This window comes from Bemisia tabaci, chromosome 6, assembly GCF_918797505.1.
Source record: "Bemisia tabaci chromosome 6, PGI_BMITA_v3".
Classification (NCBI taxonomy): Eukaryota; Metazoa; Arthropoda; class Insecta; order Hemiptera; family Aleyrodidae; genus Bemisia; species Bemisia tabaci.
In genome coordinates, this window is record NC_092798.1 from 35,475,724 (window position 1) to 35,500,786 (window position 25,063).

At 41.9% G+C, this 25,063-nt stretch overlaps 1 protein-coding gene across 1 annotated transcript in view; it reads right to left on the bottom strand.

Moving 5' to 3' along the window:
• LOC109042976 (discoidin domain-containing receptor 2) overlaps positions 1–24,746 on the bottom strand; it is a 594,631-nt gene extending 569,885 nt beyond the window's left edge. The window contains 1 exon segment of the mRNA XM_019059971.2: positions 24,292–24,746. The gene's annotated coding sequence lies outside the window, so the exon portion shown is untranslated.
• Between the last annotated feature and the right edge of the window lie 317 nt (positions 24,747–25,063).

Genomic DNA, 25,063 nt, shown 5'->3' on the forward strand with positions numbered 1-25,063 from the left:
AGTAGGAGTAACCGACTTATGCCAAAGAGTGATAAGAATGATAAGAGCGGCACCGCTTTTTACAGTGATTTATCTGGCGCCTGCACTATTTACTGTGGGCTAGACTTGAACTTGGAAATATGCGCTAATATTGATTTAATTGCATAAAGCAGCCAGCAGGTTTGTACAAGAATAGATAAAACCTCGAAATAAGATTGAACGGAAATTTCATCCTGGCCAGCTAATGATGAATTAATCTCTCTAATGAGAGTTGATTAAGCTGCGTTGCTGCGATCAATTAACTGATAAATCTGATTTTATAAGCTTAAAAATGTCGTCTTGCTGTACACTTAGGATGGTGATGTCTTGCTTACTTTTGTCGCGGCGCGGTGCATTAAAAAATTCCGTCGCATATCAGATGAAACGTTTCCGTTAAAGAGGAAGAATTTTGTTCAAACGTAACCTCAAGCGAACAAGTCACAGTCATGACATGAGTCATTCGTAGGTTCCTTACTTGTAACCCAAGCCGCAATAGTGAACACTGGTATGAAACAGAAATTGCTTTGGATCATGCAAATTCTTCCAATTAATCGCTTTACTTACTTCTAATTCGTCTCCTCAATTAATTAGTTTTTCAAACCGACATATATATACTTATCAATTCAAACTGAATCGAGGTGTATGGTAAATAAGTAAAAGTGCAGATTCTTATTTAAAAGAAGGGAAGAGGAGACGAGAGAGCCTTAAAACTGCCTTGCACAAGGATTGTTTGTGCATTAACACGACCTTTGCAATTTTGTTACCGAATTGTTAAAATTTTGCAATTCAGGACTACAATTTCTGGCTCGGTTTATAAATGACGTATGCACCACTATAGTTTCTCTACGCACTTACGTATTTTTACAGATGAGTCGGATATTGTAGTTCCTAATTTCAAAATAAAGGACGCCACGTTTCCCCCGATTTTTTCCTCCACCCTAAAAGTTATGTCCCCCTTTCCTAGCCCCCCTCCTTACGAGGGGTCTATCGAATTTCCACCTGTAGGGGACTCGCGAAGGGTCTCCATTATTCGTCTCGGGCGAACTTCCCCGTCTCGAGACCAGACAGACACTCGTTCATTTTCTAATAAAACTTTCCGAAGCATCATCGGTCGGAGAGTGAGAAACCATGAGGTCACGGGCTTGAAAAGAGCCGTCCCCTTGCGGCGAGGGTCGGTCCTCGTCCCGGCGAATATTGCGCGATAATGAAAAATGTGTCGATATCAATCGGGAATCGGGGACTCGGGGGGGGGGGGAGGGGGAGAGGACCGAAAAATCACATCCGATGAAAGCGAGCCACTCGAGACGAAACTAATCTAGAATGGATTCTCATTCACTTCGAGTGGGACCCGATGCCTGCCGCACAGTGGAGCGACGTAATAGAAAAGGTCGGACATGAGATGGAGATTTGCATGTGTGAGGAATTTGCGATTTGACTGTTGATTCTTATATAAAAGTTCGCGAGAAACACGATGGTGCCACTAGTTTTCTCTGGAATCGACCCCCAAGCTCAAAAAAAGCTCTCAAGTTGAGACCAAAATGGAGGGGATATCCCACCCTACCCTGAGAGTCCACCTCTACATCCAGACAAACTCTCCATGCAAAGATAGGGAGCAAATGCATTGACAGGGCTGTCTTTTTATTTGGGGACTCCAAAACTGAAAACACGGCATCGCTGCTAATGGGTTTGCTCCCTATCTTTGCATGGAGAGTTTGTCTTGAGGATAGCGTGGGATATCCCCTCCATTTTGGCTTCAACTCGAGAGCTTTTTTTGAGCTTGGGAGTTGATTTCAGAAGAAACCAGTGGCACCATCGTGTTTCTCACGAACTTTTACATAAGAATCAATAGTCAAATCGCAAATCCCTCACACATGCAACATCTCCATTCTTGGCTATAATTTCGTCACAAATTCAATTTCAAGGGGTGTTTCTAAAAAAGGAATGGGTATATCCCAAGTTAAGGGCACCATAATGCCCCTCTTTACGGATTTTAAATGTAATGGTCTAAACCCTTCAGGAGATCCTAAAAATATGGTTTTAGGCAATATTTATACCTTTCGACCCCCCCCCCCCCATCCAGCCACAAAAAACCCATCCTCGGGGAATTTCGGGTATTTTCACGTTGTATCTCATACCTCCCGCGTTTTTCGATGGAAATACCCCAAAATTTCTCGGAAATATGGGTCATTATGAGAGCGGAAGATATGAAATAAAACGTGAAAATACCCAAAATTCCCCGAAGATGGGTTTTTAGGGCTGGAGGGGGTTGGATAGGGTCGGGAGGTAAACCCTTTCATAAAAAAACAAATGAAACCACTTTTAAACTTTTGTGTTTTATATTTTCGAAAATACAAGCTTTCAAAGTTTTCAGATTTTGTCCGAATTCTATTATTGATTCGGTCCTGTGTGCGCCGCGGCCGCTATCAAAAGCAGCGCGCAGTCTTTTTTCAATGCCGCAACCGCGGGGATCGGCGGAATATCGGTTTCCGCTGGGAATAAGGGACGCTTCCTCTTGGCCGATGGTGCGGTGGTGGGCGCGGGATCCCTTCCGCTCCGTCCCGTTTCGAGCTGTTTTTCCACCATTTCATCTCGATTACGCCGAGGAAAGAGCATCTGGGACTTCGGAAAAAAGACCAACTGCGCCGTGCTATCGAGCTTGCGTTTCGGACATGAACGCCGCACAGTGGATCGAGTCAATAGGAGAGGTCGGACAAAATTTGGAAACTTTAAACGCTTATAAATCCGTTTATACAACATTTTGAGGTTCTGAAAGTGGTTCCACTGGTTTCCTCGTGAAATTTTCCTCTGGAAACACCCTTTAAAATTTAAAATGTGACGAACCAAACATCAAAAATTGCAGTTTTAGTCAAAAAGTTCATGTCCGACCTCTCCAATTGACTCGATCCACTGTGCGCCGGTCGTAGTTGCCGATTGATGGATTAGCGATTTCAGAACGCCTTCATATTTTGGGATATGCAACAGGGACATCCATCGAGCACGAATAGTTGCATCCAGGAGTTGACATTAGCCTTCATTACTCGTGTATTGCGCATGAAATTGATACAGTTGCCGTTTATGCAATGCGAGAAGTATTCACGCAGTCTTGTAGGCGCTAAAATAGGTTTTACACCGACCGCACTGTATGACGCAATGCGTGAAGGATTCATGGGGTCTTGCAGGTGCTAATATACCATTAAAGCCGGCCGCACTGTGTCCGGCGCGATTATTGTAGCGCATGCCTTCTATGTTTTGGATATGCAAGAAAGTCAGCCTTCGAACAATCTTTGCATCGAAGCAATTACATTCAGCAATCATTTTTTTGCACATAGAACTGGATACAGTTGCCGTTGCCTCTTGCTCGATCAAAGTTTTAAAAAGTCAGAACGCCTTACTTCTTTTGGATATGCAACGCAGTTATCTCTTCAACACGAATAGTTGCACCCCGGCATTGACATTTAGCCTCCATTTCTTTGCACATAAAACACGCCGAACGCTGAATATCGTTGCCGCTTGACGGATTTAAGTTTTAAAATGTCAAAACAAAGGTCCTGGAACAAGTTACCATCGCATCTCGCTAACTCTTCTCTTGTAATTACTCAGTTTAAAAATGTTTTAAAAGGGGAGGTGCTGAAATACTATGCGAATGTATGATAGGGTACTTTGTTTTCTATTTCATCTTTACTTCTTACTTGTTGTAATCTTGTTTGTCTTCATTTCAGCATTGTTTTTGTGCTATCTTATGTATTGTTCTATTTTGTTTGGGCTTTAGCCCGTTATATCATTAAATAATAAAATAAAACACCTTACTTTTTTTGCACATGCAGCAGAGACATCCTTTTCAAATTCCTTACACTCCTTTACATCAGAGACGTACTTTTGGATTCAGTTCAAAGTGCCTCTTGGCAATTTTTAATTTTCAATTTTCGTGAATTTTATATCAGACGTTCTACGCTATGATGAATGCTCAGAGATTCTGAAAAAACGCCCAAAAATCCGCAGCAATTATCAATCGATCGATCGACTATTGAATCTTTTTCCCAAGTGCTGGAGTTCCACTTCAAAATCTAAAAAGCGTTCCGACAACCGGCTTCGGAATCGACAACAGAGGCGCCGAAAAGCGAGTAGATTGTTGATGTTTACGTTGCGCGCGGAAGGTTGGAAGCGCCATCGATGTGGCGTGCCTCTCGACGAATCGCTTGATCCGCCATTTAAACCTATGGAATAGGATCGATTATCGACGAACAACTCGATATTCGATTCTTTACCACAGCTTCAGATGAGAAACTATCGATAGTCGATGTTTACTCTTCGCCACTGACTGCAGCCAGCCGCGGTCGATCCGGGATCCGTGAGCAAACAGATAAATCTCTCGGCCATGGCCGTTGCGTTTCGGTTCCCGAGTCCCGACCTTATCAATGACTCATTCACGCCGATAATGGTTTTATCGCAACCCCATATTTGTTCGCTGCCTTGTCCCGACACTCCGACAGACCCCCTCCCTCTACTCTGTACCCCCGTTTGGCCCGGTGCAACAAGTAATTCCAGTCGAATCGTCGAATTCATTCCACCCACGCATCCACGGCAGCCCCCCTTCGAATTTTACGTTTGGGTTACGGCGCAAGTACACATCGATTATTTTCCTGATATGGTAAAGCATGCATTTATGGATATAATTGCGTTGGGTTTAGAAAGGGCATTTCTTGGTTGCAGCGTCTCAAAATCTTCACTGCCAATTAATATTTTAGAGAAGAAACTATTCGGTGAATTTACTGAAATTTTTCGTTTTTGTAAAATCATGAAAAAAAAAATCCATTGAAAGTTGCAACGAATTCCATACTATTCGCTTCCATATTAATGGATGAAACGTTAAAGGAGATTCTCTCTGCACCCAGCGCCTTAATTTTTTGTGGAATTTATCTATCGGATGTGTGGGGTTTTTTCACTGTTTGATCGACTACTTTGGCGCCATTCACAAATTACGTCACGATCTAAAAATCCAGCACAGATGAATCCTCAAATTTTTATATTTTTTTTCAAAATTAAGTTTTTCTAATCTTCACATTGAGAAGTTGCTGTAGTTTTGGTTATGTATGGGTTTTTTTTTGCAGTTGATGTTAGGATTTGTTAGGCTGACTTGACACTAGTTTTTTCTTTTTACAATGCGATAAAAATTTGCTGATTCCTATGGAAAGAAACCATTGGCCTGAGTGACAAATGCAAGAGTTCCTGTTTACAAAACCAAAAATGAGGAATTTATAGTACAGCTAACTTAATAGATTTGTGTAAGTATAGAATTCCACCTCCGTGAGACCTTCTCATCTCAACGCTCTCGCATAAAGAGAGGTCGGCAGCTTGAGCCCAGCAATTCCGCAACCATCATTTACCCCGCTATTTGCGTTATGCACGGAGAGGTACCAATTTCCTCATTTCTCAACTACCCACCGTCCACTTTCTTCGCCGATCCGCGGCACAACTGACAGACCCCGGACCGGGCATTAGAAATAATAGCAGATTCTATCAAAAGTAAATTAAGAGAAAGGCACGGCTCTCCACCGCCGTTGCGGAGTTTCCGGAAAAATCCACGTTTTCCCGCAGCGAATAGGCGAGTTTTTTCGTCGGGTTCGGCAACGCGCGAGACCACGAAAACCCGGTGCGACGGCCGAGGGCGGGTTTTAATCTCACCGGTGAGCGACTTCAACAGTCAACTTATCCGACACTCATCAGCGACGGCCGTCAGCTTTCGACGGCCCCCGTCGTAAGTTTGATGAGAGGTGTAAACATTTGCTGAGCGGGGACCGCCTCCGACGGCGCGCTCCGGCGAATTTTGAAATAATAATTAAACTTTTCTCCGTCCGACGGATTTCGATGCTATCAGGCTCGTCTGCTTGTCGGCCGACGCGAGCGTAAAATTTAAGTGTAAATTTTCTCACACTTCGCGCTTCCAGAGGGCGGGTGAAGGAGGGAAACGAGAGGGAGGGAAATCAACGTGCAACAAAATAACGAGAAGATATTTGCATTCATCATACGTTTAAAAGCACCGCAAAGTGATACTTCTTTTCAAGAATGATGATTCAGGAGAAATGTTTTACACTGAAAAAAAGTATGGTAACATCTACTATAAGTCTACTTGATTTTTTACACAGTGATACCATTTAGTGAAAATAACCAGAGTCATTGTAGTATTCACCAGAATTCTGTTGATACTTACCGTAGTATAATAAATACTACCATACAGTCCAGTATTTATTACCATACTGGTTTCACTGTGTCCGAGTTTGGTAAAATCTCCTAAATTTTTTTTCAGTGTACAGTACAAGATTGACCGTTCAGTTAAAAAACGAACCAACTTCGAAAGTTTCACAAAATCATTTTATTGCAGGAAAATGGTTTTTAGAGTCAGACGTAGCAATTTTGTTTTCTTTAACGAACGTTTCGAATTCTCATAAAGTTAACATTGACGGATTTTGGTCAGTTCCAATAAAAAAACGATCAATCTCTGGAATTTTCAATCTCTTTCATTTAATTTTCAGCATGTTGAAGCCGAAGAAAGCGAAAACTTCAGTGCCGCTTTCTTTTGGTCTCTATCGGATAGAATAAAATCATGCACCAAAAAACTTCAAATTATTGGAAACTATTGACTAACAATGGGATTACGTTTTTTTGTGTGTGTGTCTTGCTCTTTAATTTTCATCAATGATGAGTTCTTTTTGAACTGATCAATTTTTTTTAAAAGGTCATAGTCACAATGATCAAAAGTCTACAAGAATTAATAGTTGTTTCTTACCAAACTTATCATATGGAAAGCGAATGGCAAATCTCAACAGCAAAAGTAAGGCTCACCTAAAACAGTCAAGAAAAAATTATCAGATATTATATTGCTCAAGGCTCAGTAAATAAACTTCAATTTTTTAAAAGAAAAATTTTCATGCAGCGTTCTTTCAACCCGGGAATCAAGGGTCACTACAGAAAAAACTATCTTGCTATCACTACAAGGCTCCTTGCCATATTTTATCTCGAAGACTTTCTGGTTCTTAACCAGAATAAGCTATCTCGTTAAGAAAACAAAGAGTCTCGTTCCAGTGACAAGGAGTCTTGTGATGGTAACATGTCTCTAGTTCACTGTAGAATACAGTCTAAAGTGGATAACAAGGAACCTTGTGGATCAAATATGACAAGGGTCCTTGTAATGGTAAAAAGGGATTCTCTTCCAGACCAAAAGATCCAGCTAGCTGGGACTTTTTTGTAGCGGAATGAGAGCAGAGTACCATCCCCAAAAAGTCTCAATGGAGAATTTGCACACACAAATTGTGTTGCTTCATATAAAGGTGCCTAATGAGCTGAATCAATACTTTACTGAGTAATACATTTCATTATTTTTTTCTGACTTGGGAAAATGGAGAAAAATAGATTTAAAAATGAGGAAATGTGCCGCCTTATGACGTCATCTGGCGGCATTTTCCATTTAAACACATGTATATGAGCAAATTAAGTTATTTTGTCATATTTCCTCTATTAATTGTTCAATTTTGAAACCAAGGATATCCTCGTACTCAGTTTTCCTAGCAGTATTGTTTTAAAGATGAAATACAGAAAATTTAAGACACCTGCAAATTCTCTATTCTTTTGTTCAAAACACTTTCCTGATGGATTCACACGGACCTCTACAGACTCATAAATTGTGAACCTCTTACGAAATCGCTGTAAAAAACAAAGTTGGAGTGGATTTCAAAATCAGTACCTAGACAAGAAGCTGTCGATTCAAAGCTCGTCTCCGCAACTTTCAACCCTCCCCCTTTTCCCCCTCTCTCCCCGGATCCATCCTGATTTCTCAACTCGGGCACCGGTCTGGACGTCTTTCCGGTGTGGCGTTTTTCGCGCGGCTCCTGTCCAACCGTAGTTAGTCCGGTTGTCATGGGAACCAGGACGACTCGAGTGAGCTCGTTAGCTTTTTTTGACAGAGAGCGCTGGCCGGTGATCGATTGGTCCGGTCCAGTGTTCTGTTGCCATATGTGCAACTTGCAGAGGTAATTATGATTTAAATGATGCGGATGACACCGGAGATTTGGCAATGCCGCTTGCCACCTCCTGTCAGTTTCCGGAAACTGCATCGCACTGTAGCGCTCTTTAAGGAATCATCTTTCACGCGCGGTGACCACTGACCAGTGGGTTGACATCCGGATTCCTCGCGCGAAATGTGTGAGCAGAACGATTCCACCATCCAGGTTTCGCGAGAAAGAAGCTTTTTGAATGAAGTTTTGGTCTGCGCCTCCTGAAAGTACCCTCAAATTGTAACTAAAATGACGCCACTGCAATATGTTTTTTTCGTGCAGAAGAATCAAAGCAAGTTATCCCATAACTCGCTCAGATTATTAAAAAAAGTCGTCTTTGTTTTGTGGCAGATAACCAACATCACATGATAAGATTCTTTGAGTTGTAATTTTTTCTGAGTTTTCCTTGATTTTCTAAAGATTTTGAGCACGACTTTTTCGAACCACTCCCCGATTGGGCATGAAAAAACTTTCAAGGGACACATCCAGCGCAAAATTTGAGCTCTACCAATACAGGGCACAGGAAGTGTAATCAGGGCAAAACAATTCCAGATTTGATGGCAAAATTTCCCTGATTTTTCACACGAATGAGTCAAATTCACGGAATTGATGAGTTTTTTCCAAATCTTCAAGAATTTTGTCAACCTGATGGTATTACTTTCACACAAGAAAAAGTTATGTCAGAAGTGAATCCTCAAGCTTCCATGCCAGAATCTTTTAAGCCTCCGTGTTTCCACTAGTCCGTTCAGCGGTTTCTCACATTGTATCATCGGATTCCCACACAGTTTCCCGCCAATTACATTAAAATGACCTTTTTCTTTTTTCCGCTTGGCTCTTGACTTTTGATCAAAAATCAACGAACATTTTCTCTCACTCCAAATTTCGAAACAGGGACATCCATCGAGCACGGTTAGTTGCATCCAGGAGTTGACATTAGCCTTCATTACTCGTATATTGCGCATGAAATTGATACAGTTGCCGTTTATGCAATGCGAGAAGTATTCACGCAGTCTTGTAGGCGCTAATATAGGTTTTACACCGATCGCACTGTTTGGCGCAATGCGTGAAGTATTCATGGAGTCTTGCGGGTGCTAATATACCTTTAACGCTGGCCGCTTTGTGTCCGGCGCGATTATTGTAGCAAAAATCAACAAACATTTTCTCTCCCTCCAAATTTTCACGTGCTCGAGCATTTCTCAAAATAGTTTGGCTCCCTTTCGTTGAGGGTATGAAACAAGGTTTGGGATCAGATTTTCAGCAATGGCATCAAACTTCAACCGCAAGCTCCGTAAAGTCCTTAAAGAATATCGTCCATCCTGGCGTCCGGATATCCAAGTGGGAGCGCTTCCGTCCCACTCAGCGGCGCGCGGCGCGGCACTTGCCGGCGAGGTGCGACTCGACGTTGGACGTGACGACGGACGGACGTCAGGCATCGATGAGCTAACGATCCCTCGTTGAGTGGTGACTTGTTGAGCCGCGGTCGGACGTCACAGGTGAGTCGCCGTTTCATCGCCCTCCTGACGAAAGGGCGTACTTCGCCGCCCGTATGAGCCCCAGAAGGCATGGATGTATATGCACAATAGGGCTCACGAGAAAATTGAGAAACGCTCTTACTTCAGAGGAGCGACGATTTGTAGAACGCTCCAGCCCGGACCGTGTGGGTCGGCCTCTGCTGCGGATGTAGCTTCATTATAATCGCCGCTCACCCAGGGTTACCAAGTCGAGTAAAGTCGACTTAATTTTTAAAAACACGGAGGAGAGATAATCAAACAGATTTGGATCTTTTCCAAGCGATTAGAGTGATGATTTTGCGATAATTTAATAAAAAAATCGTGAAATTATGTTTATAAACTAGGAAATATTTAGATGTGAAAAGAAATCTAGGTTGAAACATCTCTCACGTCCTTAAACAGTGCAAAAAATGCCACGTAAAAGAAAAATTAAACGATATTTTTCCACAAAATTTCCTATCTTGACCCTAAACTTTTCATTAAAAGGGTGAGCCAACAGTATACCGTACCACCAGTATTGGCAGATCCAACAAATTGGCAACGTTGTTTTTCTCCATTTAAACCTATGGAAATGTATCGATTTTTAGAGGGACCAGGTGCTCCGTCAAGAATCGATTATTTAACAGAAGTTTAAATGGAGGAAATCCGATATTGTCAAATTTCTGGATCCGCCTCTGACCACAGCAACAGGAATCAGAATCCCTGTAACTTTTGAACAAATTGAGATAGAGGCTAGAAGTTTTGCGAGTGCTCCTAGTCACAGAAAATGACTTTTAGGAAACCCAAAAACTTTCAAGGGACCACTCCGAGAAAAAGGCGAGAGCCATACGGGTTACAAGGGTGCACTGGAAAAAAAAAAACACATTGGATCTAGAGTTCAGACTCTTGAAAACATTGACAAGAAAAAATACTCTTGATTCAATTGGATTTTTGCTTGAATCAAAACGAAATCCGCTTAAATTAAGAGGGTTGGTTTCTGATTTAAACTAGATTCTGATTAAATCAAGAGTGCTTTTTCTTGTCGATGTTTTTAAGAGTCTGGACTCTAGATCCAAAGTGTTTTTTTTCCGGTGTGGTGCAGGACTTTTGGATCACCCTGTACTACGGCGACTATGAATTTGAAACGGACGTGAAGACGACAACGTTGCTGGTCCGGTCTGGAGCTGCCGGTTGATCTGGATCTGGAGATGCTGATTCGGATGCTGTATCGATGAGGGAGCTTTTATCGAGGTATTGTTTATGTAGATGGGATCGGGACGCGGATCCGGCAGACACTTGCCGAGTGAAGACAGTTTTAGATCGGGCGCGGAATTAGCTCGCGCTCAATTGGAGTGCCGTCTCCAGCCTCTGCCGAGCTCCAAAGGAGCCGTTAAGGATCGATAAGCATCTCCTCAGCGATAATAATTGCCCTCCTCGTGTTCCTTGCATGCCTCCACGCCGGGATGCGAAATTGCATCGAGCTGCGGTTTGGAGCTGGTGAAATGATGCGCGTTTAAAAAAGGGAAAAAAGGGGGAAAAAGAGGAAAGGGAAATGCGAGCGGGAAGGAAGGAGAGAAAGGGAAAAGAGAGAGAAATGAAAGGGAAAGGGAGAATAAGGGACCTTATTGAGAAACTAGAGAGGAGAGCGAGGGGGAGAGGGAAAGAGCGGGGGAAAGGAGGAAGGTAAGAAAAAGGGGACGGAGGAGGGACGGAAGAGGGAGGAAAATGGAGGGAAAGGAAAGGGGTGAAAAGGGAAGGAAAGGGAGGGAAAGGGAAGGAAAGGGAGGGAAAGGGAAGGAAAGGGAAGGAAAGGGAAGGAAAGGGAAGGAAAGGGAAGGAAAGGGAAGGAAAGGGAAGGAAAGGGAAGGAAAGGGAAGGAAAGGGAAGGAAAGGGAAGGAAAGGGAAGGAAAGGGAAGGAAAGGGAAGGAAAGGGAAGGAAAGGGAAGGAAAGGGAAGGAAAGAGTAGGAAAGGGAAGGAAAGGGTAGGAAAAGAGACGGTAAACAAAAAGAAAAGAGAAAAAAGTGAGGGAAATACAGGAAAAGCGAGGAAATTAGAGGAAAAGGAAGGGGGAGGAAAGGGAAGGAAAGAGTAGGAAAGGGAAGGAAGAGATGGAAAGGGAATAAGAAAAGGGTAGAAACAGAGACGGTAAACAAAAAGAAAAGAGAGGAAAAGTGAGGGAAATTCAGGAAGAAGCGAGGAAAAAAGAGCTCACTGGAAAAAAAGGGACTTCAATTAAGTGGAAATATTTTTGGGCTTGCCGCAGAAAATTTTCTCTTGAATTAAAGCGCTTTCATCGAGAGGAGAATATGCTCAAATCAAGGAGAGTCGTTTTGATGCTTGAAACTAATATTTACATTGTGATTCCACTTTGTAAAATTAAAGATAATTCAGAAAACACAATATCGATTTTAAATGAACGAGTTTTTTCTTCTCAAAATATAGTGAAAGGTACTTGACTAACTTTTCACCATATTTTGAGAAGAAGAAACTCATTTAAAAAAATGTGATTTTCGATCGAGAAAGAGGCGAAAAAGACCTATCCGTGCGAATTTGAATACAGGTGTAGGAAAAGAAGAATAGTGGTTTATTTTTATAGTAGTATGTGGCCTAATTTGGACACATTAGGATATCGAGAAAAAATAATAGGCAGTGCCTACCTCCAGTACCTCTAAGTAGAGTTAAACATGTTAGTCCTACCTACTATATCCTATCCGAGTAGGTCCCTTCATTATCTCGAAAACCATTCTCATCTTGAAACAACGCAAATCTATTGAAAATGTGGAAGTCGCAAAAATGGCAACATGTAAGATGATCCGATGATTTCCATGTTTGAAATATTTTTCTTCAGCACACAACATGACCTTCACGCCTTCTTCGTTGTGATATTGGAATTTCTATTTAATGTAACTTCGAAGAACGACAATTTGTTCTTTCGACAGATTCGTGTCTCGAGACAAACGTTTGAAAGCCGACCTGCCGAGAACTGAGAACACCTGAGCCCTGAGCGCAGGGATTAAGTCTGAAGAATGATGATAACGTTGCAAACAGACACTTCTTTCAAGGAAGAGCGTGGATGCAGAGCAAGTGATACCGATTAAACAGAAATAGTACACGATATTGTGATCATCGGTATTTGTAATTTTCAAATTGATAAAATATATTGGAACATTGTTGAGCGAAATACGAGCGGCTGCTTTCATCGTAATGAAAGTTGTAAACTAACAACTCCGAGAAGAAAACATGATGTTTTGGAAGCGTTTGCAGGGGTTAGGGTTATTCGAAGCCAAAATCAATCAGAATCTCAGCCTCGAACACTAACTTCTCGGAACATTTTAGCGGAACATTTCTAACGGAAAATTGCCCTGATTTTCCTTCTGATCTCATGCGAAAATCAGAACAATTTTGGAGAAAGATTGCGCACACTGGAAAAAAAAACACATTGGATCTAGAGTCCAGACTCTTAGAAACATCGACAAGAAAAAGTACTCTTGATTCAATCAGAATCTAGCTTAAATCAAGAACCAAGCCTCTTAATTTAAGCGGATTTCGTTTTGATTCAAGCAAAAATCCGATTGAATCAAGAGTATTTTTTCTTGTCAATGTTTTCAAGAGTCTGGTCTCTAGGTCCAATGTGTTTTTTTTTCCAGTGCAGGTACGTTTTGGAGGAAAATGAAACTGCTCAAGTAAACTTTGCAACTTTGGAATGGAGTTACGATCCTTTGTCCGGGAAACGTACCTTAAAGGGGGAGCGCAACATTAAAAGAAAGGGGATTCGGTATTCCTGAAACGCGAAAAAAACTCCCTTCGGAAATCCACCTTCGAGGGGAAAGTACAGCGGTTGGAGGGCGGGTACGAAATCTTTCAAAGAACACATCAAAGTACCCAAAAACTAATACAGCACACTCTCTCCCGAATTCATCCCGTGGAAATAATTTCCCGCGAAAAAAGCGATAATCCGCGGGCACGTCTCTGGAAGGAGCCCCCAACTCCCGACGTCATTTTCCCGGGCGCTCCACGGAGTCGCACTACTTCCGGCCGCGTCGCGAGCCCGATAATCTATCACGCCGGCGGGGAATGTCGCTGAAACAATCATCCGGGAATTTTTGTCTCCGCGTATTGTTTCGTCCCGTAATTCGAGGCTCCGCTTTGATTTACGACGGACCAGATTGCGCGGGCGTTGGAGGTTCGACGCGGGGTTGCCGCCAAAGTTGGATCTATTTCAGCTGACATCATGAAAGTTTTCGGGAAAGCAAATCATTTCCATGTTGAAATTTCAAATAACGAAAAATTATTGTGACGATTTTAACTTAATTACAACGGAGAAGTTGTAATTGCTCATATCTGACCGACAAAATCAAATTTTCGGCGAAAGGTATTCTTTCTTGGGATTCTAAATGATCGATAGTGTACCCATCTCTAGAATGCTTTTGATTCACAGAAAGAGACCGACTATGCATACGTTGTGATGCTTACGGAGTTTCTCCAGCGAGCTGATTATTGCAATTGATAGGCAAAGCGATAGACGATAGACAAATAAAGATAAAGGGAAAATGGAGTGTCCTGGTGGTGAAAGCAGGTGGTTGCAATGGGCAAGGGGGGTTAGGAATAGACTAACAAACGGCGATCAACGAGAGACCCTGTAGTTTAAAAAAAAAGTTTAGCCAAAATGAAAAGGGGACTTATTCGATTTCTTTCAGCAGAGACGCCTCGATAAAATCTGCAAAAAATCACCAAAACTCCTCTGCTTGTTGGTAAAGCTAAACTGAATCACCTTTCTATATCGAGCACCTGAGTAAAATTGAAAGAGAGTCCCCGCATCTGAACGCTTTTCATTTTACTTTCACTTTTCAGATTGAAATCTGACACCTGCGCGGTTCTTATGCATGAACTGACTTGGAATACTATATTAAAACACTAAATCAAGCGAATATAAGGGATTCAGCGAGGCGCTCCTCACAAAATTCACACGTGTGATGATGAGTATTACTTTCAGCGCGCCATTAAAAATTCACGGAAACAGGAGATGAATCTTATATGACAGCACGCGCGTGATATTAACCTTTTCTCAGTGAGTGAGTGCGGTACTTGGAAATAATAAAAATTAAGACAGCGAAAAAGGCGCGAACACTCTTGTCGTCAAAAACGTGATAATAGTAGTTGTACGTTTAATTACCTGGAAATAATAAAGACACATTTAATCAATGGTTCCAAGGAATCTTGCATTTGAATAGGCAGTTAATCAAATTATAAATTCAAATGCTGACAGAGAGATGCAATCCTTTGATTACTACTAAAAAACTATTGAAACTGTAAATAGGTATCTGATAGGGACATTTTTTTGGACCCCAAGCAAGGATAAACTATGCATCTCTTATATCATTTTTACCACGACGCTAGAAATATCAGAAACATCATTTCAGTATGGAGAGGGAGGGGGGGAGTGAGGGCGAAGCTAACATCTCCTTGGAGTTACAAATTTACACTTTTTTATTTTGAACAATTTTGGTAGTTTATCCAGTTTTTCAAGAATAATATGAGCTTGAGGATTTCTACCGATGTGCAAGATGTGAGACATGGTAGAAGTTGTCCAAAAAGTTCATCATTTCCTCACTTTTCTATGACTTTTTGATGTTTTTTATTCTCTTTTTCACGAGAATTTTAAGCACGAAGTCTCTTTACATTTAAAAAATGCAAAAAAATTTACAAGGTGAAGAAACTTCCAGGTCTCGCAGAAAAATGTCCTGACTTTGCAGGGGGAACTAATGCGATAATTTTCCAGAGTTTCCCTGATTTCTGAAGAACTTGCCACCCAATTGTAGATCACTTTTAACCACAATACATCTGACAAAAGACAATAAAATATTGACATTTCTTTAAAACGTCAGGAAGAGAAAAAAACACCATATCGCGCAGTTGGCACCGCATCAACTTTCCAACCAAATCAATCTACCAGAGTCTCATCCCTGTCCAAATATGACCTATATTCAGTCATCGAGCGAATCAAAAAGCCGCGCGCTTTTCCGAAAGCCCTCCAGCCTCAGCCCCATATTGGTTCAGTCCTCCTCCCCCTCAGGAAACGAAGGGAGAGGGGCAAGGGGGGGGATGGAGCGCCGCTGACAACAGGTCAAAACCCGCGGTCGTGAGCGGATTTTTAAACGGCTGAAATCGCGGCGGAGTCTTCCGCTCCGTCGAAACCAGGAATTACTGTAGCGAGCACCGCTAATATCTCAGGATTACCCGCCGAACGGAGAGGACTAGCGAAGTGTGTGACGGGAATTACATTATCATAATCAAAACAACGCAAGTCCGCATACAGGGTTGCCGATTTGGGATTCTTCGATCCTTCGATGTGGTTTCAATTAAATGCACATGCAGTCGCGTAAAGAGCACCGCCCCGCAGACCTGCTACACTGGAATAAAAAACACATTTGATCTAGAGTCCAGACTCTTAAAAACATCGACAAGAAAAACTACTCTTGATTCAATCAGAATCTAGCTTAAATCAAGAACCAAGCCTATTAATTTAAGCGGATTTCGTTTTGATTCAAGCAAAAATCCGATTGAATCAAGAGTATTTTTTCTTGTCAATGTTTTCAAGAGTCTGGACTCTAGATCCAAAGTGTTTTTTTTCCAGTGATGAAGGAGGGTCCAGACGCCTCGGGGTTCTTGTCGGCCAGGAATTATTTTTCAAAGTCTGATTCGGGATCGTGCTTTCAAACTTTGGGTTTTTTCCTGCCAAAGCTCCATCTGATTTTTTTCCAGTCAGTTAGGGTTTTCTTTTTGGCTGTTTTCAACTTAAGAGTCGTTTTCTAGAGGGCCCCAGGCTATTGTTTTAGTGGCATAAACATTTGTATCGCTCTCTTTGTCACTTTTCGGATTTCGGGTCTGGAACCCTTCTTGAGATCTTTAAGAGCCCACTGAAGTCGTACTTCTTAAAAACTCTTATAAGAGAATTGGTAATGAAAGTCAGCTGAAATGTACTTTCAAATCAATCGATTCTTTTTTTTTTTGCTGCAAATTAAAAGGAAACTTGTATTTAAAAAAATGTATTCTATGTCTCTCAATGTTTGTTAATGATCAGTGTGGATTCACCTTCCAGAGGCTGAAACTAGTTATTTTTAAACTAGTGTCGACAAGTTGTCCAGACTTTACCTTCCAACGCAATTACTACTTAACCCTCCTCCTAAAAAATAAGTATATATTTTCACTCTTTCTATTTCCTTAAAAGAATAGGCCGAGGAAAAATTGTGAGTGTAATCTTCTAGGCTCCAGGTTGTCACCATTTCCTGTTTTGGCCGCACCATGCACAACGAAATGTCACCCAGCAAGTGAACTTTTTCCAACACCACGTGGCAACCTCCCATCCTCTCTTGCACTCTCAAAGCTTCGCAACTCCTAAAGCTCAAAGCTGCAAGGCGCTCGGGGATCCCGGAACGCAGTCAAAGAAAGCTGGGGTCGGGCTCCTTGCCGAAAACTCGGGAGGGTGCCGAGTGCCGAGGAATCCTTCCGCCCCTTCTTAACACACCACTAAATAACTCTATTATATCCTCTGGTTCCACGGGCGGAGGGTCAAAGGGAAAAAGAAACCATAATAAACTTCCAATATTCTATTACAATGCACATAAAAGTGTGACGTGCAAGTCCCCGATGGGGAGAACTCTAATTCCTCCATTCTTGTAACACATCCACCCACCTCTGGATTACCTCTCACGGAATTTTTTATTTCCATCCCTTCATGTTAAAACGTAACGAGCCATTTTCAAGATGAGCCCTAGTGCCTGCGCATTCTGAAGAACCCTCGGGATCATCAGATAACGAGCGTGATAGGTTTCAACACTGACCGGTCCCTTTTTTTATTCCCGGTGCTGCTACTGTCTTGCCTCTGGCGAGGGGTCTAGTGCGGAAAACAAAGACGTCAAAAGGGATGACCGTTGTTTTCTCGTTATGTGGTGAATTTAAGGGGCTGCTTGCGGTGGAATTATGGTTGGGGAGGCTTTCGTGAAGTTGAAGTACTCCAAGGTAGAGAAAGAAGTCCATATGTGAGCTGTGTGGACTGATTCGGGCATACATCAAAGAGATACATATTGATTGATCATCAGTGTTCCAAGAAAGGAAGATATCCGGGAATTTTGTATGAACTTTAAAGTTTTAGAGGGGCAGTCAATCTGGAGACTGCTCGGGGTAACTGTTGATAAATGGACTAGGTGCATTTTGCATTAGGTACTACTATTTCTGGCTCAAGTTAGAAACAGAATATGCACCTTTGGTTTCTATATGTAAATGGTGGCTTTAGTAAATGCACCAGAAATAGTAGCTCCTCTTCACAACATATAGGTCGTCCAAATAAGAGTTATCGTTGCCGCTATTGGCTCAACCTGAAAATAACGTAAACTACTAGGTGGATCGTGATTGCATCATTTACCTCGGAATGTGCTCGGCTAAAAAAAGGCTCGAAATCGAAAAAAAAAACTGCATTTGGCCTAAAAGTTTCGATAAATAGATAATGAGAAAGGTAATTGATCAATTGAAACGACATTTCTCAAGAATTTTCGATCATCACATCAGGCTGTAGTATCTGAATTGAGCATACGTACGGACTTACACAAAATTTGAGGGAGAAGAATTTTGAAATTGCTTTAAATATACACCCCGAGTAAAAAACGCAAATCGGAGGGTAAAATCATTTGCGATAATGGATTATGGACGTGCCTACTTTCGGAGTTATTCCGAGTATTTCTTGGTCCTTGGTGTGCCTAAAAACCCTGAAATTCCACAGCATGTTGTTAAACTCGGGAATTTTGGAGAAATGTCAAAAAATCAAAAAATGATCAGTTGACCGATTGCCTGTCAAATTGCTCTCCAAAACGCAGAAGAGCCACCTTAATCGGATTGATTTTTTATTTCAAACTGCGATTTCAACACCGTGAACACACCCACAAGTGATGATAGACTCTCTTCTAGTCCCGGAGTATGCGGCAACTCGTTTATTTTCTCACTCCCACGTCGCTTCGGTGTGTCGACACGTAATTCCTCGACAATTTCGCACCATTAGCGTGGTTATTCAGTCATCAAGGCGGATCAAATTGAAGTGATTTGCTCCGTAATACTGCCGTGCTAAGAAAAAACGCCATATAAGCCTTCAGACGTTGCCAAATTTCCTTCGATAAAAACCGAATTTACATGGAAAATTGTGAATAGTTTTTTCCAGATTTTTCAGACAATTTCGTAAGCAATTTAATCTAAAATTTCTGCAAATTTCAAAAAAAAATTGCATGAATGTCGTTAAAAATACATATTTTAACAAGGAAAATTTGGCAACGTCTGAAGGCTCATACGGCGCGGAATAAGTGTCCGGAGTAAGGAAGCGAGTGTGGCGTACATGAGGCCTTTCGTGCATGAACGACGGGTGCTCGCGTTAGAATGTACCTCACATCCGTCATTTTTACTTAAAAGGCCTCGTTTACAAGTGCTGAGAACGAAGAACGAGGGTTATCCATCGGAAGTTAATCGACGCCCATTACCAACGGACTTTACAAATATGAATTTCTTGAAGGGAATTGGCTGCTTGATTCCAAAGAGTGAGATTGGCCTGAGAAACTGTAGGAAATGGAATTTCTGATTTCTGAGGTTATTTTTTCCACTTTTTCAAAAAATTTTGAAGATACATCGTAGGATCTACCATACAGAGGTATACGAGCCGGAAATAACTACGCCGAAGGTATGGTGACAAATCATAGATATGTCCAGTTACGTAAATGTAGGACCCGCAGGACCTGCAATGCGAGGGTGGGGGCATGGATCTGGGGAGGGGGGTATTGAGGGGGTCCCGCAAATACAGTCTGCGGGCGGGTCCAGATTTGGTAAGTTACGCCAATGAATGTGTCGCGCGCAATTAGTCAAATTAGGCATTTGATAAAATTCCAAGACAAATAGTCAAATTTGACTGTTCACGGAAGTCTGTAAATTTATGGCGAAGGGTTCACAAGTTTTCAATATTTTGGGGAAAATAACTCATCAAATCGACGAATTTCCCTCGTTCCTTCCTTTTCACATGCTTCTATTATACCTTTAAAAAAATTGAAAATTCTGTGATTTATGACGTGCTGAAAATTTCAAGATAGATGTTCGTTTAGGAACTAGAAGTAACTTTAAATACAATTGAATTATGCACTTTTTTCAGAGAATAGTTTCTTACAGCACCTATTAATTATTTCATCTAAAATTAGGAAAAGACTCGGAATTTCAATCAAAGTAAGAATAATTGACTATAGCCTAGGCATTTTATATAATGCCTTATTTTACTATTTACCTGTGACGGATACGAAACGAGATTGCGCTGTCTCGGGAATCTTGAGATATTCACTGAAAAAAGTGGTATGCTGTTTTAGCACCTAGGATGTCAAAAAAGTGTCTAGTGATCCTAAGATGCTACCTTGATTGCCCACGCAGTTGAATTTGCATTCATAGGATGTAAAGTTAACTGCGAGGGCATCGTGGGATCACCAGACACATTTTTGACATCCTAGGTGCTAAAACAGCATATTATTTTTTTCAGTGTTCACAATATTTGATGGAGGGACTGGGGCTTTCATCGTTGGTGCCGAAACCACTGACCACTGTGCTTCTGATTCTCAAGCAGCTTTCAGTGTTAATGCGAGCTCTCGCAAGAAACAGCAAAATCGCGAATCGGAAGAACAGGCGAACGATTGGAAGTGAGGATTCGCGGATCCCGGAACGAACCGAGTATCCTAGATCGGCTAAATCCACTCATTCGAGCTCCCATCAGCATGACCCTACCTCTACCATGACTGCAGATGGCCACCAATTATGCCCGATTCTTATCTCGCAAGTACTTGTAATTTCCTGGACTTACTTACCCATTAATCGAATTCTATCACCACCTATTTTGCACTCGCCTCGCCTGGCGGAGTTCCTCTTACCCACGCTTGCATCAGCAGGCTGATTGTTGATATTGCTAGACAAAGCTATAGGCAAAGAGGACAAATAAAAAATAGAGCAATCCCATCGGTTGAAACGGGTGGTTCTTACTTATAGGCTGAGGGAAAAATGATGAAATCACTATGGGCATGTCAGATGGGTTGCCAATATTTAGTTTATTACTTCCTTCCTTTGAAAATTAGAACCACCCACCCGTTTCCACTAATAGGATCGCTCCATTCACCCTTCGCCTCAATGGTCTATCGTTCTGTCTATCAATTTTGATAATCAACAATAATCAGCTGCAGCAGTAGCATCGAGACCTGGTCATTTCTTTGTCAAATGACTTTGATCGAAAAAGCCTCATCTTGTAGTGTCATTTGTCGATCAGTCATTTGATAAGCTGGCAGTTGAGTTTCAATCGTTCGTTTTCATGTAAAATTAGATGGTACAATTTTGGCAAAAGCTTATATGTGGTTTGGTTTCTTTCTCCTTAATGGGTTCCAATTGATCCTCTGTCAAATGATCTTGCATTATCAATACAAACTAACTCAAAGCTAGAAAAAGATACGCTATTGCGGTATTCCTACGACCCGATTCAATTAAATACAACTTGAAAGGATTTTATTCGTTTTTTTCTTAAATCAAGTAACCAGTGTCTCGTAGCCGTTTTAAATCAGAAGTCTGCTCGATTCAAAATGAATCATTTTCAGTGCAACGTTGCCCATACGTTGGGACTTGAGAATTAATACCTCCGAGACGAAAAGCTCTATCATCCATCGAGCTTGCTCAGCTTTTAAAAATGAGTTTAAGTAAGATATCAAACAAGTTAACACGACAAAGCTGAGAGAAATACGGAATCCTCAGCGCAACGAATTAAGAGATCATTCGCTGAGAAGCATCAGCCGGCTGAGACGACCCTCGTTGCCAATTTTGGCGTGTAAGTCGAAAGCTTACGGTAAGTTTTAAGTGGAAGCTCCTCGTGAGCAGACTTGAAACCCCTCCACGAATCGGCAGAGAGTTGGAAGTGAAATACTTACTGGAGCCCGGCGTGGAATGACGCAGTGGAAACAATCTTTTCCACAGGTAGCGCAACAATAACAAGCTTTGCAAGAGCATAAAAGCTCCTTTCGAGGAAGCAAAAGAGCTCCCGAAGAAAAATAAGTACTTCACAAAGATTACATTATTATTGTCCTTTGCACATATCTTCCTCGCGCGGGATGAGGGTGGAGGGGCGCGAAGATGCCAAACAGAGCAGCGTTTTTAAGGGTTGAACCGGTTTATTCTGACCTAACCAAAGATTCGTTGGGAAAAATTGATTCATTACAACGACAAACTACCTATTTCTAAGCATGTGTCTACTGTGTACACTGAGATAAAAAAATAGTAGAGTTTATCAAACTCTGACACAGTCATACGAGCACGGTAATAAACACCGGACTGCATGGTTGCATTTACTATACTATGGTAAGTAGCAGCAGAATTATGGTAAATACTACCATAATGCAGGTTATTTTCACTAAAGGATCCGAGAGACTTTCTTTTGAAGTGTATCCTCGTTTGCAAAGTTACGGACTTCCTGTCACAACTCATTGTTTCTCGGAATACTAGCCATCATGATTTCTTGAAAAATTCCTTGATTATTTTTCTGGATCAGCAAAATATTCTGTAAAAACTTCAAGCTGCAGAGTTGACTCGTTCCTCTTGAAAAAATGAGGCACGAGCTGAAATTGTAAGACACCGCAATGGAGATACGCTGTTTCGCACTTAGTCCCTCGATATCGTCCTCTCATACAAATGCTGAAATTCCCCTTCCGCGACAGACGAAGGCTGGAAAGGAGGATTTGCTCAGTCGGACAACTATGAGCTTTTCAGCGCTCCTTGCTCCAGCGGGGAAATTTAAGCTACTCTAATGTGTATTACACGCTCTCTTGTTCGTTCGCCCGAGTCCTTCCTTGCAGTTACTGGCGCGGACTTGAAAAGGAGTGTGTTCCTTTTCGCGGACCTAATTCCCTTTTGATGTTGCAGGAAACAAACCCTTCACTGCTCCTCCCTACCCCGCCCCCTCCATCGATATCTCTCGAAAATGAGCGTGGACGCCCGACCGGGCCCCTGAGTGGGCATTTTGATCGGAGCATCTTTTTAACGATCAAAGCGACGCAGGTCCTGTGCGCCCGGCCTGGAATTCGCTTACCTCACCGGGTTTCAAAAGGGAATTCGGGGCACCACTCGACAGAGATGAGTGGGGAGATACGAGTCGAAGGGATTGAATGATTGGATATTTTCGATATGAGATGGGATCGTCGAATTGGGATAGTTTTTTTTAGAAACAGTTATCGATTTTCTTTTGGAGAGCCGTCGCTTATAGTTCTCTTCTACTACCTAGCTCTGATTATGGCGAAGCAAGGAACGCGTTGGGGCGAAGGGCTGTCTAAGTTTTTCTCACGAAATAACTTAACTACATTTTAATGATGCCACATTTCTCCTCATTATTTGCATTTTTGCCAGGAGCATCTCGGGCTTTTCAAGGTGAAATTTCACTGATTTTTCTTCAGATCTCATGTAAAAATCAGAAAAATTTTGAACTAAGATTGTACGGGTACATTCTTGCAAGTTGAATAATTTGAATCAATTTTGCAACCTTGGAATGGAGTTACGCTCTTTCGTTCGGGAAAAAAACGAATTATCTCATAAGACTAGGATAGAGAGATGTGAGCTGAAGTGAATGAAAGGTGGCTGAAGTAGATGGAAAGAATGAGAAGTGTCAAGCCTAACCGAAAGGAGGACTGAAAACGCCTAGGGTAGTAGTCCGGAAATTTGAGGGATAACAGCAAAGAAAGATCAGTATGATTAATTATTTCATTCCTTATTAGTTTTCTTATTTTATTTTCTTTTTTGCGCTAAGCCTGACAATCTCGGCACATATCAAAGTAGAGGTAAAATGGGCGATAGACTAAAGGGATGAGAAGAAATGGTGAGCTCGTCATAAAGTCGAAAATAAATCCCTGGCGTGATTAATGGGCGGTTCCATGTGTAATACTTAGATGCATGAGGGGATGATTACTTCAGCTGTCACGAGAAAAACTTACAGACACCTCTTTTTACATCTCTGTTTCAACTGATCAAGCCCCCCCCCCTCACCCTCCCGGGTTCCCTTCAGACACCTGTCAAGAAGCTTCCCACCCTCTCCCTTTTACAAATGCTGATTTAGCGGCTACGTCATTCGACATACCGATTTGCGACGGTTCAAAACTTTAATTAGACAAAGCTTATGGACAGCCTCATCAGTTCCTCTACCGAGAACTTAAAAAGTAGCGATTGAGTATCAGAAAATTTGAGTTCATGCATATTTTTTTTTAGGTCAGTCAGTTTCCCCCTTCACAGTGGCTAAACACAATGGTCGCTGTTGAAGCAGGTCAGTTTTCCATCTTGTTTTGATAAGGAAACCTGACCTACAAAACAATAGTTCTCTTTGTGGCTCCAAGAGATTCTCAATCAACGCTTAGATCCGCAAGTGTCCAGTTTTCCTATTCTATTCAGATATGAACCTTATTACTGCGCTTTCGACAAACAGGCTTGGCTATGAGGTCCGAAGAGCTGGCCCCCAGAAAATTTGTAATCGTTCATAGTCGATCAATTCCAGTGAACCCTTGTGAGGAACAAATGAACCTATGACCAGCTTCTTTAGCCCCTAAAAAGCTCAAGATTTCACAACTTTGAGGAATACTGCTGCTGTTTATGTCAAAATAAGCATTTTGTTGATGATATCAATGATGATAAGGAAACTAATCTCACCTTAAAAAGTGCGTGTACCCATATCCGTCGATCCAAAACTAGCAGTCAGTAATCCAAAAGTTAGGAAGCTAAAAAGAAAACACAAATATCACAACGTGCACACAAGAAAATAGGACGATTCCTTATCAAATAACTATTCTTCACTTGTTGTCACTCAAAAGCCGGTAAATGTACGATCCTCGATGTAAACACGAGAAGCGAAAGACGGAACACAAAAAACCACGTGTTTAAAAACTAGAATCTTAGGGACAAAACCCCACACAATTCACACACAAAACAGAAACGAGTTTTTAAATAGGAGAAGTGATGTCACGCGAATCTACCACGAGAAAATCCGAGGGTTGAATTTTGAGGTTAGACGCGCGAGTTGGCGAAAGCTTCACGCCGGAACTTACCCGCTGCACATCCGACAAGCGCCGAGAATTGACTGGTTTCACGAGCGGCTCGCGGGAGGCGGGAAGCGCAGCGCTCGCAGCGGCTGGAGCGGGCGCGCGCCGCGCACGGGACATGCATGCGCAAGGAGCAAAAAACAGGATCTTGAGGACGAAACGGGCGATAAGTGAAAGGGAGGTTCGGGATCGGGTGCACCTCTTTCTTGTTTCAACCCCTTCGACTACGACTGCTTTTGTTCGGGAGCTTGTTCTGCCGTGCTAAGGAAAAACGCCGTATGAACATTCGAGAGTTGCCAAATTTCAAGGAACTTTCGAAGAACTTTCTATCTTATTAATGATCAGTGTGTAATTTTTTCGGATGTGTTTCCGTTCCATGATTT